Genomic DNA, 17661 nt, shown 5'->3' with positions numbered 1-17661 from the left:
CGGAATCGGAACAATATTGAGAGTATACAGAGCTTGGCATCAGGATTTTATCACATTTAATCTTAGTTAATTCACCTCAAGCCTGTAAGGTTTGTGACAAAAGAGAACAGGAAAAAACTTGTCAGTTAAAGTCTTATATGGTTTCACAAAACTGACTTGAAAGTTATGCATTGAGAATCAATACAATTTAGGTTTGTACTGTCAGATGATGTGCATGCTCCAATTATGTTAAAGGAGACTTACAGTATAGAAGGGATGCACAATCAACGTTTATTGAAGGCTACAAATGCACCACTAGCTTGACAGTCACATAAGATGAGCAGTTGACGCACAATTGTGAATTATTCAGGTAAAGCTTGACAAGTCCCATGATGGTAAACATTGTGCACTACATGAATGTTCCTGTCTGCAAGAGGTATTTTCTAACCCTGAAGCATAGCCTGACTAAGTGTGTAGCCGGGCTATGTGTCAGGTACTTCAGCTTTACAGTAATACATTGTGACTACAAAGTTGAAATCACATTATTTCATAAAACAAATGAACTAAACAAAACACAATTTGACATTTATAGAATAAAATAACCAATAAAAAAAACGACAGTTTGGGAAACTAATTAGGAAAACTGGTACCATACATCATGCAGACTGAGAACTCATGGAAGTTCATAAAATTAATTAACAACTCTGGATTCCACGGCACAAACATATTTAGAAGAAAGTGAACTTTCAGACAGTGAAGAAAACACAATCGAAAAAACCGGAAAAGACGATTATGTTGTCATCTAAAATACTTTTACAGGTAATAACATAATGTATGACTGTTTCATCGTTGTAGGAAAAGCACTGGTGTAAATAAAAGTAATGATGGTATTGTGCATGCTGATCACTGTCATGGCTTACATTATTTATATCACATTGACATTAGATATTAAATTTCATTCATGTGGTAAATGCTTAACAAACGTTAACCTTCATAAAATAATAAGAGCTAGATGTCATCAAATGTCTCACAATTTCTACATCAACTCTAAATGACCTTGACCTTGACCTTGTCCAGTCTAATCACACAGTATACTGGATTCGGCTACAGAAAAGAGCCTGAATATCTCTCTCTCTCTCTCTCTCTCTCTCTCTCTCTCTCTCTCTCTCTCTCTCTCTCTCTCTCTCTCTCTCTCTCTCTCTCTCTCTCTCTCTGGGTAATGTTTCAGGACTGTGATCGCCTTCGGCACTAGACCTGTCTGTCTCTTTCACACAAAAACATACACACACACACACACGCTTGGAATGCAGAAAAGACACATGCCAAATATAAAAGAAACATGGGTGCTGATGTACATGCAGTGTATTTCAGCAGTAGTGCTCCTCCTAAATCTTGTGGAACTAATTAGCAATTAAAGGACAGTGGGCTGTGGGCAGAATAACAGAGTCTGTATTTGTGAGGGCAAGTGTGGAAAGATACAGTGATGTGTGTGTACATGTGTGTAGGTGGTTACAGGGAGAGCTGGAGGTTATGTAGGGGTTGCTTCGCCAAATATACACTTGCTGTTTCTAAGCTAAGGTCAGCAGTCCCAGCTGTTTTCTACTGCAACATACAAACAACATCACCTTAGAAAAGGACATATCTGACCAATGCTGCACTACTGCTATATTGCTACGACTGCTAATATATCTATATATATAGATAGATAGATAGATATATATATATATCTATATATATATATATATATCTATATATATATATATATATATATATATCTATATATATATATATCTATATATATATATATATATATATATATATATATATATATATCTATAGATATATATATATATCTATAGATATATATATATATATATATATCTATAGATATATATATATCTATAGATATATATATATCTATAGATATATATATATATATATATATATATAGATATATATATACATCTATATATATATAGATATATATATACGACTGCTAATAGATGCTTCACACAAAACTGATTAAAAACCAAATTAGTTACGGTAGTGAGTTAATAGTTTAATGGTTAGTTCATGGTTACCGGTAATTATGTCAGTGAATAGTTTTGACATAATTTCCAAATTATATATTTGGTTTCATATCAGAAATGTGTGATTTTTCACTTCACATATGTGAATGATTTCATTTTACACGTGCTTTTTTTTGTACAGGCTATACTTTACATGTTAACGTGAACGTAAAAATCACCACAAACGACTCAAAAAAAGCTGTAAATTACTTTCGGGAGCAACAAATTACAGCAAACGTGACCAACCAGGACCACCATCTTTTAATTAACATTAGCATTTCAAAGAAGATCAACAGCTGTTTGAGGAGGGGGGCCTGCAATACGAGTGACATGAGACAAGTGAATGAGCATCATGCTCAAGTGAATGAGCGTGCACTTGTTCATTCTGATGAAGTCTTGCAAACCCATCACAAGAACAAATGCTCTGCAGTGCATCAATAATTCATACAAGTTCTCGTTGTTTTAATCTGTCCGTGATCAGTGAGAACAAATTATATCTTGCATGGGAATGAATGATTTAACTCTAGTTATTAAAATATGCAAATATGTCAAGGGATATTTTGAACAGATATTTATCTTTAGCTACATTGCTGCGTTTGTTCAGAGCAGAACATGCCTTCAGATCTGCTGCCAGGGTTTATATCATACTGGGTGCAACTTGTTCAACAATGTGTTCAAGATGAATTCATTGAGATAGAATACAAATCATGTTAAGGAACATCTTCATTTCTTCCAGGAAAGAGGGGGACAGTTAGTGCTGGCAAGAGCCAGAGGCATGCAACATGAAATCATATCAATTTACATGAAAATGCCCCATCGCTGATTCCGTCGCCTCCTCTTTTTACCTTCAACTGTTTTCTGCTGATCTGCTCTTACAGAAACTGATTAGAGCTGCAAAGTCAAGTCCATTCTAACTCAATTTGTCATTGTGTGAAGTCCAATAGCAACTAGCAACAGTAAGATAACATTTCTAACAGGTGTAATCAAATAATTACATCATGGATTGAAATGTAAATTGGACAAACAATAACTTGGAAACCAATTAAACCACCCCCACTGCACTCCCTATTTTTATCAATTCTCTCCACTTGTTGTCTTTCCACATGCTCCTCTCCTTTTCTCTACTCTGCCGGCGCCTCCACAATCAATTCACACTTCTTCCTCCTCTACTCGCTCTTCTTCTTCTCCTCTATGATTGTGTTTCTCTCTGCTTAGCTGAAGGCCACAGCAGCAGAATAGGGACAGAGAGAAGTCTCTGCAGTGTGGCTGAGCTCTGAGTTCATCCATTTAGATTTTATATAACTCCATCACTTATACGGCTCCTTTCATAGAAGCCATTTAACTCTTTCATGTCACTTCTTATCCACTTTGTCTTAATGATGTTCAGCATTGTACGGTATATGGGATCACGTCAGCAACGTTTTTGACTGTGGCATATTCTCATTAAGAGGCTCTGCTCTGTCTTGTTACCCAAACATATCTGACAAGGATGCTTTCTAGTTGTTCTGATATCCTGACATTAGTGTTTGACGTGTTGACTTGGCGTCTTTCGCTGTCCAATGTTCTGTTCTCTGAGAAATGAGCCAAAACGCTGCAGCTATAGCTGCTAGGGCGGGCAAATTGTCTCTGATACAATGATGTATTGTATTTCAGCTGCAACTTAGCATCATGTCTGACATCCACTTAGCATTAGGGTATTTGGTTATTCATGTGCAATGTCCTGTTATAATGTGTGATGAAGAGGAGCATGAAGGAAGTTGATCCTTGGTATGGCCATTGCCCACCGAGAGAGGCTTGTGGCTTTATAATGTGCTGTGACTTGTTTGTTTCCCTGATGCTCTGCTGTGTCCACATTAGGCTGTCCCAGCAATCCTATAATAAGTATCCTTCTTGTGTGAGACACTTTTGATGTTAGATATGTCATTTCTTGTGTAAGTTTCAAAGTTATGCATCAGACTTTTCATGTGTTTTTCATGTGTGATGTATTAGCATTAGTCCAACTTTTCCATTTGAATTCTCCCTCTGAGTCTTATTCATGATGTGCTCTTAGCCTATTCAGCCTATTGTGTGTAATATGTGATCCCAAACACCCATTAGCTCGATTCAATTCTGTGATGCATGTGTTGCATTAGCGTGTGGCTCTACTTTCCATAATGCTCTGTTACCGGTAGTCCTTTTCTTTCCAATATCTTGTTCACTGCTCATATCAGCCCTGTTCACTCTGTGTGCTGTTTTGTTAGTTCTTGGCGCTATTTCTTTTTTTTTGTGATCACATTTTTATTGATTTTCGAGATTTGCATTAAAAATCAACCATACATTACAATGAATACATACATGCATATATACATGTACAGATACACACCCATATATATACCCACACAAATGAATATATCTACATATATATACATATAAATACACATACATACATATAAATAATATTAATAGAAAATAAATAAGAAAAAATCTAAGTAATATGCACATATGCATGCCCTTACTCTTGGCGCTATTCTTCATGAGTAATGTGACATTTGTGTTTGGCCTAAACTTTCTAATGTGTGATGTTGGTGTTCGTGTTTGGCAGATTTTGTGTGTGTAATATTTTCTTGACATTTGGCTTGAGTACTTTTACAATGAGTGACAGTCCATTAGCAGTTGCCCATATTCCTCCTAATGGGCAGTGGTGTGTTGTGAGACATGTAATCAAATGTTGTTTATTATGTGCTGTTTGTGTGGGCTTATGTGTGACGTGTCCCGTCGGCTTGGCGATCTGATAATGGCAGCCAAAATATTCTGAACTCCAGCACTGAACGACTGTCAACGAGGCTGAACACATCTTCATGATCCCATTAATGGACTCTGTGGGCTGGACAATATTATTTCAGACACACAAACACATCTGAGAAGAGACACCCACTCGCAGAGATGCACATACAAAGGATAATAGATGGTCTCTAGGTGGACATTTTCTTTTGCTTTCTCTTCTTGTGTCCTTGCCTTGAGGTGTGAAATCCCAGACACATGCAGATGCTGGAGAAAAGAAGATCCGTCTCTTAGGCCATATTAAAACCGTACCGCTAACCGTATTCTTAAGAAAATAAATCCCCAGTGGACATTAAAAGGTAACCTAACTCTGCCTCTTCTTGCTAACTCAAGCAAGCCTGGAAAGCAGGTAATAGCAGTAGCTGGCTAGTCTTGCATCACAAAATGTGATTCAGAAAAGAAGGATGTGTATTCCTGGCATTGCCTTCCTTGACCTAGTATGCGCCATCTGTATTGGCGAATTCTGCCAGTCTCGCTGAAGTAATTTGCATATTGAGATGAAATCATAATGCACAAAATATTCCCTACCCATTTACTTACTTCCGACGCCCTAGCTTGGACCACAACCATATTGGAACTTGACCTTCATTTTGATCTATGAATCTGTAAAGTTTTGTGACTACATCTTGCACGGTTGCGGCGGCCACAAAATCTGTCCACAGACATATAAAAACCTGGCAAAGTACTCAAAACTATGTGTCTCCAGGACAACATTTTGCCATGATAAGACGCACACACACACACACACACACACAGACTCACAGGGGAAAACAATAGCAGCTCTACAAAGATTCCGCTATTAAACTCTTGTTTATGGCTATGTTCAGACTGCAGGCAAATCTGATTGGTTTCTCCAAATCAGATCTTTATGACAGACTTTCCTCACTGTTATTTGCATCAGATCGGATTCTGCTGGGGTCGCTGTGGTAATGATGTAGGCGTCAGTAACTACTTAGCTACACAAGTGACATTGCTTTTCAACGTGGAAGCATTAGAATTGGAGGTGCATTATTTCACCTCGAAACAATCATGCTGTCAAGTCACGGTGCAGAACTCCTCCATTGCACTAAACTGAGAGCGGAATGCATCTGTAGAAATCCAATTGGATTCGCATTTCAAACTACCTCCAAATGTGTTTTTTACTGTCCAGACAATGTGGGTATGCCCATATATACATTTGGGCTTGCAGTCTGAAAAAGGAAGTAGATGTTGCTGAACTTTAATTGGCTGAGAGGCCACTCTTCACATTTTTTTACATTATCACACAATTCTTAAAGAAAGTATTTGCTCCATGGACCTGTTCTACAGACTGCTTTTAGAATTCTGCTCCATCTAGTCTTTTACCTTCTGATCCAGTCACTCAGTCAGTCCTACAGATCAAGGGGTTTTTATGTAATGGAGCAGAATAACAGACAAAAATGCATCCTGCCATCAGGATGTCTTCTGTCAGTGGGCCGGAAAGGGTGGGACAGAGATGGATGGCAAGAGCCATTCAGCTCAGCTGCCTGCAAGAATAACAGTCACTCTCACCACCCTCTTTTCCTCTCTTTCAGTCTGCCCTCCTTCCAGTTCTGTCTTGCTTTCTCTCTCACACACACACACACACACACACACACACACTCTATTTTGGGTGTATGATAGCAGTGTCTTATTTCGTGCGTTCTGGGACTTTCTCGGTAAATGAGTGCAGGTTGACTGACGGGGAAGTTGAAGGTTGTGATCGTGACAGCTCCTGATAATTGGGCTTTTTTTGGATTAGACATATAAAGTGAAGACATTGGTGAAGAGAAGGATACATATGATGCATCCACACATCCCAGTGTTTCAACTTGACAATCCTGCCAAGGGAGGTTTTTATTTCAGAGGATGAAATGCAGTGTGTTTTGCCACAGTCAAGATATTTAATGTTCAAGGTTATAAATATCAAGCATTAAGTCTCTTTCGGCAGATGTATGAATATAATGATGCCAAAGAAGGATATTTTATGGAATGTGTGTGTGGGGGATACTTACAGCAATTCCAATTCCATGGGGCCCTCTTCTTGACTTGCAGTTCTATGAAGTTGCGAAACATTTCATTATCTGCCAGATAGACTTCACTGATGTGTATTTGATTAACGATGAAAACACCAGCTCTACTTCCATTTCCTTTATTGTCAAGAAGTCAAGATCTGTGGACTTATTGTGCTTAAATGGCAGGATCCTTTCCATAGCAGGCAGCCTAAGACACCTGCTGGGGAAAATACATCTCTCTTTTGTTATTTACTTGCCGTTTAGATTGGTTGGCACTCACCACTGTTTTGCATTATTGCAGGAAAGAGTTTTGACTTGGTTTAACACCAGCATTCACGGCTGACTTTAAAGACTTAAAGCTCCAGCCCATGTTTCCTCACAAAAGATTCAGAAGCTTCAGAGGGACCCACACGTTGGAAGGTCAGTTAGAAGCTAAATGCAATCAGACAGGAGCGATCTCTCTCTTCATGAAGTCAGACATGTTTACCGCCTGAGCCAATACCTTGAAAAGTTGACAGAAAACAATTGTTTACCAGATATTGTCAAGATTACTGTGCCACCATTCTACAAAGTATGTTTTGTTGGGTCTGAGTGTCTGGAATTTGATGCACATGCCATCAGCACCTTCCCATTGTCTGGTGGGAGAACCACTGATTTAGGGGCTGCAGATGCTGGGGCCAGCAGCATCACTTTGGGACATTCAGTGTAACAGGTGTAACAAGATTACGGCATATGAATCAGTGCCAAAACGTACACAAAGTAAATTGTTTGATTGTATGAGTATATTATTGTAAAACACACATTTGTTTATGTGCAGTTTGACACACTTTTTTCATTAAAATCCAAAACGATGCAAACTAAAACACAAAGATGAGATAAAGAAGGTGTATATAATAATGTGGTTATGTAATATCAATTATTTTGAATACACTTTTGCATGAGAGACGAGTAAGGAGTCACAGAGAAAGGAATAAGTAGTGAACATAAAGAGCGAGAGAGAACAGTGGTCTTTCACTTAACACCTTTTTTCAATTTTGTTTACCCACTGACATGTTTTTTAAGCTATTATTATTCAAATTTTGCCCTCCAAAAATCTTAAAATGATAATATTTAGATGAAGGAAATAAAAATAAAAAATCCTAATCGGCTCACTTTTTGTACCTCGGTATTTCTAACCCTGCGTATAGCTATGTTTCCAAGTGCTGGTTTACTTGAATGGACCACTAATGACTCTGGGAGTCTGTGGGAAAGCTAGTAATGATGAACTCTGTTCTGGAAATGAGTTGTGCAAGGCCTGTGTGAAAGAGGTGCAAACAGGTACAGTGGTAAGGCCAAAATGGACGGGCCCATCCCTGGAATCTGATTGGCCACCCCTGATGCCAAAAGATGCAAAATGATGCAAAACGGCAAGTGCTACTTTGCTAATCTGATCACAGAGAATGTAATGCTGCAATCCATTTCTATGAATCTTGAAACGTGACCTCTTGCAACACCATTATGAGTACCTATGATTTGTTACCTAGAGAGACAGATGGCAGTGTGCAGTTACCAGACATTTTCACGGTATAACCGCTCTTATTTTCCCTTTGTTTCTTTTCTCTCCTCACCTACTTCCCACATCTCAAATTGTTGGTAACCTTTCAGCATCAACTCCCTATTTAAGTTCTCATGATGAACACACACACACACACAACCCACTTGGCCCATTAGTCATCCCAGCATGAAATAGGAGACAGGAATAAATGGTTTGATTGGCTGAGGAGCACCAAATGAGAACCTGATTGGTTCATTAGCATGTTGATCAGAGCTGAATAGCCTCTCCTACTTGGAAACAGAGCTCCTGATGAGCATTTTGGCCTGGCTTCATCACCACTTCTTGAATAAAAAAATATGCGGGAAATCGTTTCATCTCTGATTAATGACAAATGACCAAGATATTTCTATGAATCATCACACAGCAAACAAGAGAAACCAATGAGGGAACTCTTTAACGGAGATGTATTTGATATTTTGAACATTAATATAGCAGCAAACAACTATGTAAATATATAGTGGAATAATGTCTACCTGAGCAGAGAATAAAGTCGCTTTCCCTCTGTGTGTGTTGTTATCCGAGCTTCTCCTGGCATTATTGCCATAGCATGCTTTTAGTGCATGTTAGTGCATGTTAGTGTGCCCCACATCCGCCACACTGCAATGCTCGCATGCAGCTGATAATGTCGCCCCGACAAACAGTGTCATCGTGGAAGTGTGTAGCACCCACCCTCAGGTCCCCCCTCAGGTAAACACTGTTAGCTCTGTCAGCATAGTTTGCACTGTTAGTTGTAAGTCGCCAGCTCACAATCGAAATGCTCACAATCTCGGATCTTTCAGCTTTAAACACAACTGTGAGCATTATTGACCTTGAAAAATGTGATGCCACATTGAACAGATCATCTGTTCTGTTTCATAAAGAATATATATATGAAATAGAATAGAAGAAAATAATATACAATAGAAGAAATTAAGTAACTAGAAACCACCTTTTTTAAAGTCTGGGACATCAAGTCAATGCATCACTGACACTGGGACAGTGCGCTAACTGCAAGTCCTTCTCGAGACAGCTGCAGTGATGGAAGGGCCTCCTGTGCTTTTTGGAGACAGAGCAGTGATGTGAAACTATCTTGCCCCCCCCCCCATCCCCTGTGAAAGAGGAAACAAAGATTCAATTATTTAGCTTTTTCCTCTAAGCAGACAATGAACTTCCTCCACTGTTCCTGCTAGATAGAGAGCTGTAGTCTGCTTCAGAACAAACACAAGAAGACCCACCTTATCTTTCCTCACAGTGTAATGTAAAGCAAGACAACTTTATAAACTGCAGCGTCAAACAGTATTAAGGCGCTGAGTCAACATCTTTCTGGCACAGAGTCAACAACAATTGAATGTAATAAGCTTCGAGTGTTTGTTTCAGGGCTGTTGTATTGGATTATATTACATTCGATTTGACAGGTGTCCATGACATCGTGTTTAAAATGTGTACTGCTTAATTAATCAATGGTGGTTGTTTAAATTAGAGTAATAAAATGAGAGGGCAACAAGTATGAAGTCATTAAGGATTGATGTTTCGCCTGCAGCAAAAGATGAGAACCACATCATTCAATAGAATACAAAGAGACCAAGGGCAGACCGATTGAAACTGCATGTGTTTGCATGTAAGCATTCATATTTAACACTGCATGTACAGCCTTGGCTCCTAATATAAATTGCCTTGTGCTGAATTTACAAATGATGAAAAATCTATTTTTACAGTGTAACTTCTATGGTGAAGAAAAACAGCAAGCACATTAATAATTAATGGGAAGCATATTTGTGTCAATGATCAGAAAAAAAGATTCCAATTTAAAGGTCAATTCAATTTAGCTTCGATGAATGTCCCAAAAAATATCACTGTGACATACCACTATTTTAGGTTTTCTGTATATCTTCTTCACATCTACAATGTCAGTTAAAAATACTCTGTTGAAGTGCACAAAGTAGGTGTCCTAACGCCTGAATGTAAGAAAAGATATGACCGCCGGCTGTATAATCACAGTACAATGTCATCTACAGGATCAGCCTTTACTCTAATCGACCCTTTTAGAACTAACAGCACTCAGGTTACTCAAATAATTATCTCCTCCTGCATCACTGAACATGTCATCTTTAAATGTAGCTCTTTATAAGGCACCCAGCTGTGGTTCAGGCTATCTCTCTCCTTTGCAGATTTCCATCTTTTAAAGCAGATGTGAAATTTAAGAGGGGATACTGTAGCCTACACTACATGAGTGGTTCTATGGTACACCTGCTGCTACACTTGGAGGGCATGACAAAAAATACAATGCATTTATTTTTGAAATATGTTGTCAACCTCATGACCACCTCATCCGCAGGCCACTTTGTTCTGACAGCATCAGTCTTGCACACTTCCATTTACTCCACTCCACTCCACAATTATTTATTTTACATAATTAAGATGCCTGGAACTCAACTATTGGACTCCATCAAGTGAAATAGAAGCAACTGAGACCTGCTGCTACCACTTTCATCCAAACATTGATCAGCCCAGTCGTTCTTGGATTCAAAGCCCACTGACAGTTATCCCTGCACATACGAATAATTGAAGCTGTCAGTAGTAATTGAGGCTGTTAGTTAAAAATAGGTTCCTTATTCTTGCCACGGCGTAGCTCTGGTAACTGGCAGCAAATTCTGTGAAAAGTATCACTTGAATGCAGGTACCTGGGAGGGGTGCAAAGCTGGAGTTCACAGCTGTGATGTGTTTCATATCAGGCACGACATGCTGTTCCACAAGTTGTGACATTTTTTTGTTTTCTTAAACTGCAAAACACTGAATGTTAATCCAACAAAGCCCTGTATTACGATTTATTTAACCCGCCTGTCATTTTCGTCTGTTTTAATCATGAATGGATCATAGACCTGGATACGGGGCCGCCGCTCAACCTTGCTAACCTTGCTATTTTTTTTACAGTGGCCACTTGCGTTTTTGTGACGTGAAATCCCACTGCGGCCCATACACACTTCCAGCTGTAGACATGGTCATCTATTACTCTTTGTATTGTTTATTTAAACAATGGAGTTTCATCTTTATGAAACTTTTCTCATGCCAAGAAATTTCTAAATGACGTCACTGACAAACAGTTGGCGAGTTTAATTGGTTCATTGGCCCAGCTGGGCCAGAGGCATGAAGGACTGAACATTACTTGGCATATTCAGTGGGTCGCATAACCCCAGAAGTAACACAGAAGCTACAAACTTTTCTGGCGTATAGGCCTGGCGAGCAATTATTACTGGAATGAACGAATATAATGTTTTTCATGTTGTATTTTGAACTGAACACAAAGAACAATGTCTGGAAATGATCTTTCTGATTTAGGGCAGAGCCAGTACGGCTCACCCGCAGGAGAGATCTGCTTTCTCACTCAATATAGGACGCTCTGGGGAAAGTATTTCTTCAGTACTGAGTGGACATCGTCATTAAAGGTGGCAAATCGGTGGCACTAGATTAAAAGGTAAGGGATCGCCAAAGTTGTCGAGCCAAAATTTGTCTGCAATCTGTCCATTTCAACAACCGTCAACCTTATGGTAGCACTAAAGTTGAAGTCAGGGCAACATCAAAATCAGAAGGAGTCATCATCTGACCACCATGAACTTGGGCACTATTTATTTATTTATTTCTTTATTTACTTGTGTGTACTGTAACACTGTAAAATGAATGAGAGATGCACTATTCCTGGAATCCTCGAATGTTTGTAGCAAATTCTGTGACAATCCATGAAGTCAATATTAAGATATTTCAATGGATAGGTGGACACCTTGGCCAGCTGGTGATACGAGATGAAAAGTTAGGAGATCGCCAAAGTCAAGCCTACTCATCCTCTGGGGTACAAGGCATGTTTGTACCCATGGTGCTAGCATGGCTGAATAAGTGTGCATTAAAGATTTAACATAACAAGGTTAGACAACAGGAAATAGATATACATCTGCATTTTTAATTGAGTCTAAACAGATTCAACAGAAGCAACTCTTAGTGGAAAACGACGACAATACAGGGAAACGCACAGGGCCCGTGTATGACGTGGCGCTAATGGTGCTAAATAAAGCTGTAACTCTGTTTTATCCATGAAGCTCATGGTTTTCTACAAAAGCATCAAAACATTTCTGTGGCAGCTTTTTCAGTGTACCTGCCAAAGGTCCATTCAAGCGAGAGGGTTTTAATGGTAATGTCCCTTCAACCCATTCACATTCTTTGCCTTTAACTATGTAGTTATGGCTGATGTGCAGCAAGCTGGTGCAGATGGAGATAAATAGGTCTTAAAGAAAGACGGATGGCATTCACATCGTGCTGCCGAGCATTCAGATGTTTATGAGGGTAATATCTATGCAGGTGGAGGAAGATTGACTAGCTGTGCCTAATGACAATAAACATGTCTAACAATGTCTCTCTTAATTGCTATTTTATTTTTGCTGTCTTGTCTTTCTTTCTTCCTCTAATTTCATGTCACCTCTCCCTCTGTCATGTCAATTTTGCATTGAGGCCATGAAAGACCTCCGTGCAATTTAGGAGCACATTCTTAATGTCTTTTATAAAAGGGCAGACAGCTGTATCACAGGCTTGATTGATGCCTCTGCCAATGGAAGAATGCATCTATTTTTGAGTATGTTAAGCTTTATATATTCATAAGTGAACGGACACAAGCATTGAGGCTTTTGAAGACATGAATGTCGGCCCAATTCTGGGTTTAGATAAGAACATTACTGCATTTATTAATAGCATTGTGGATGCCAATAAGTCATATTTTTTCCATTATATTCGCCCTGCAGCGAATGTTGGACCGCCCACTTGGCACCCAGGCTGCCAACAGCAGGGCATAAATGTATGTATATATATATGAATGATTTCCCTTCATAATTGTCACGTACAATTCAATTCAATTTATTTTTGTATTGCCCAAAATCACAAATTACAAATTTGGGCCATCCTTGATTCAAAGTCATCCCAACAGTGTACATTTGAATGTCATATCCTATTTCTTTGGGCCGTGGTCTCGCACTAAATCTCACCTACAGAAAGTTATCATGTGGTACTAAGTTGTGGCCAATCTATTTAAATACAATTCTACATTTCATTTTATTATGCCTCTATGTGTGTCAAGGACAACACAAAAATGCTTTTCACAGCCCAATTCTTGGGTTGAAAGATGTGATGGATTTTGTCCAGTGAGCAGGAAAAGCCTCGTGAACTTGGACTGGTAAAGAGGTCATTTCTTACGAGGTGAAGCGGATTTCCGCGCTTGTGTGTGTCCTGCCGGTGCCTGTTCAGTCATTTCCAGGGCTTTCTGTTTGACATTGCTTGACCAGAAAACAGGAGTGCACTAGAGGGTAGAGTCAACACAAATTGGGTTGCATCGTTGCATTTTTGTTGTGCAACCAGATACTCAGATTACGTTTTAACTCATGCAGAGATGTTGTTTTCTTCGGGCCATAGTTTTGGAAGTCGATCCGTTTTACATTGACAAGAGGCCAGCACTACGATCAATGGGTAAGCTATATTCGCGCAGCTGCTCTGATAACTACAGTATTTGTAAAATACTGTTCATGACGCAACTGTCTGCAATGCAATCAGTTTTGTACAACAAATGTCTACTCTGCTACTAAATTACATGCCGCAGGTCTACACAGGCGTTTACACTTTGTCAGCTTGTGTTTTTTTAGTTTTAATGTAACACATGCAGTACTTAACTTTTTATGACAGATTTGTGTATTCCCGAAAGCTCTGGCTTGGTCGTACAGTAATTCCCACTCAAAAAGACTAATTTCTCTTGGCACTTTTATAGACTTTTATAGACTGGTAGCCAGTGGTTAACAGTTGAACGGGGACTATTACTTTGCTGTGCAGGTTTGCAGTCCACTAATGCTTTCTATTGTTGATTAATACCGTGTTTCATGACGACTGTCGCCTGCTGTGATTTCTATCTTCTCCTGCCACTTTACTTTTTCCTCTTGTGTATCTTTTTGTGTCTGTGTGTGTGTGTGTGTGTGTGTGCTTGTGCAATGAGTAAGACATTTTTCTCTAAACCCCCTGTGGGTCTGCACTCTCTGCCCTCTCTGTCTGAGGAGCCCACACAGAGCCCCACAGTCTCAGCGAAGCAGAGTGCTGGTGGTGGTATTGGCTCATCCACTTTACTGTTACTAAGTTTTCATAGTTTTCACAGCAAAAAAATAAAACCCCTCTCCTCATCTCTCCTCCCTCCTCTGGATATCTGGGCTCTCGTTGCTCATGTGCTCCAGTGGAGTTGGCCAGGTTGGAACTGCTGTACCTGACACAGCACTTTCCCTCCTGTTTAACTGACCTATTGTCTTCCCACTGACATCTCAAATACATCCTTCTGCACCAAGCAGTGGGTGTGTAAACCTACCAAAGTGGAGTTTTTTTTTAATTGGGCGAGGCTCTGTGCTAGGTTAGCTTGGCAGCACAACATAGTTCCCTCTACAATTAAAAATAAATTGGTTTGCACTGCTGAATAATTCAGGAAGTCAGGTGGCAGCATGTTTTTTCACGAACACAGTTAAAATAAGCAATCCATTCTTCAAAGAGAAATCTGATTGCTGATCATCTGTGATGTCCACCCTGGAGTGACAAGTGAAATGTTATATGATCCAAAAAGAAAGAGCCCAAACGAAATGAGAAAGAAGTTTAGAAAATGAAATGCCCAGCAGTCCTCAATGGAAGTGCTGTCTGTAAAATCCCAAAGAATAAATCCCATTATTGTTGTTGTTTTGTTGGAGGATATGGCGGTGCTTTCTTCCTCTCAGCATGAACGTGCTGTTTATTTGGACTTCAGTACTGCTGAGTCTCTCTTTCGCATGACAAATGAGCTGTATGAAAAGCCATGTGTGTGATTAGTCACTGTCTTTTTGAAGCTGGGACAGGGCAGTCTGTGTACACCACAGCTATACGCCGTGGTGATTCATTTGCTGTGGGGCTCTTGTATACATTTGTTTTTGTTGTGGCCATTTGAGTGTGTGTGTGTGTGGCAGCATATTACATTATACTTACTTGTTCAAATGAGAACAATGTACAAAATGCTTTTAACATTCTTATTAGTTTATGTGTACAGGATATTTACCAGACTGCACATATTATACATCATACAGCACATAAATAAATTATCTGCTATGGCTTACTGGTAGAGATCAATCAATGTTCTCTGTGAATGGCGATGAGAAAGAGGAAGTCAGCAAACCTGATGATAACACAGCACCTGATCCTCTGGGAGAGAAGATTGTGATAGATGAAGGGAGTGAGGAAGTGTCTCCCTCTTCTTGCTCTCTTTATTGTATCTCTATCTCAAGCTCTCGCTCTCTTTCCGAGACGCACACTGTTTACTGCTTAAGGCAGACGACTATATGTGTCATTCAGTGTCAAATCTGTTTATTATCTATGAAAGAACACCAATCACATTCATATCTTGTCTTGACGGTTTTACTTGACATAACAAAACACAGCTAACCGTTCTAGTCAGAACACTGAAGCTTTATGAGCAAAAGGGCACCTTTTTTACCACTAATTGATCATGCTATGTGCATGGAAATTAATATTTCCAAAAGCAAATATTAACACATACTGTGTACATGCATGATTGTTGTTTTTCAATTGTTTTCAATTACCTATTGAGACTGGCGCCTGCATTTTTACAAATGTGTCTGGGTTATGTATGTTATAGACACAGTGAAATCCAGTGTCCTCATGTTCTTAAAATGATTAATACATCAATATTAACGAAACCAAACACTACAGAGTGTGCCTCAGGCTGAAAATAACAGCAGAACACCCCCAGAGCTGGCAAGAAAACTATTTGAGAGACACACACAGCCATAATCAACATGCAATATTTAAATAAATGTTGCCAAAAGAAAGAAGCAGAGAGATAGAAAGAAAGAGTAATAGAATATTGTGAAAGTATGTGGTATGTTCAACGACATAATCTTTATTACCATTATCTCAGACAAATAGTTGAATTTGCTTTACTTTGATGTAGTTTATATGCTGGAGAGTGTATCAGGCAAATTGAACGGAACGAGGTCCTAAGTGTTTCCCTCAAACTGAAAGTAATTTAGGAGGAACCTTGCAGCACAAAGTGTTTCCTTCCCTTATGCATAATATCACTTTATGTGACATTTCCAAGCAATCAATATGTGTGCTTGGCAGTTTTATGTCCCCGCCTTAATGTGGTGTGTAATTAAGCATGGTGTTTGCAGGCTATCGAACAGCCTCCCTTCAGCTCACACTTAAGACAGGAGAAACGAGGCCAAAACAATGGACTCAGTACGATGAGGTTTGTCTGCCTCTGTGCCTAGCTGCCTGCCCTTCTGTCTATCAAGCAGCTGGCCAGATGTTAACTCTCTACAATGCTTTACACATATATTGGTTTACCTAATTATGCATCCAAGTATTGGTAAAACAAAAAGGTGGTAAGATACATTTCAAAGTCAGCTTTTATTGGCAGCCAGCCTTTCTGTTTTTGTGAAAACATTTGTAACTGCAGGTTAAGAAGACTCCTCACTAATGTTGATGTGTTTCCCAATTCCGGTCACGATGTGGATATGAATACATCATTTTGCATCAGCAAAATTGGTCTAAAAAAACCCTGTACTGTAACTCAACCCCACAGAGAGAAAGCCGGAGCACGTGTGTCCGGCTGCTTTGTGCAGTCGACACGCTCCAATAAGAAATCTACCAAGACTGGTTTACAATTGTAAGGAATTTAATTCCACTGATGCAAGTACGATTACAGTTAAACATTGGAGTACATACTCCTATGAAATATTAAATCAATAAAACCCCATTTGCAAAAAAACTCAACTCAGCTCCTCAGGTATAAAAAACACGTCCGTCGTCTGAGCATATAGCAGCTCAACAGCCAGATATATTGGTGGAGACCAAAAACAAAGCTACAAGGAAAGTTACTGTAATATTGGGCTTGGATTAATTCCAGACATGTGGGAAATCCATTGGTTCTTCAATAGTTAACAAGCTTCATAACATGGCTAGCTTTCCTCTGGTTGTTGTTGCTATCTGTAAGATAACAGCCATCTAACACCATGTTCAGATGTTGTGCTGTGAGCTCAGATGCAAGAAAAGGCGTCTTTTCCCTTTTTCTATATTCTAACTAGTCCTTTGAACTCCCTTTATCGCTGCAGTTTTTGAGGATTATTCTACTCTGCATGGAAAAGAAACTTATTTT

This window comes from Melanostigma gelatinosum, assembly GCF_949748355.1.
Source record: "Melanostigma gelatinosum genome assembly, chromosome: 7".
Classification (NCBI taxonomy): domain Eukaryota; kingdom Metazoa; phylum Chordata; class Actinopteri; order Perciformes; family Zoarcidae; genus Melanostigma; species Melanostigma gelatinosum.
Note: the sequence above shows the minus strand (reverse complement) of the source record.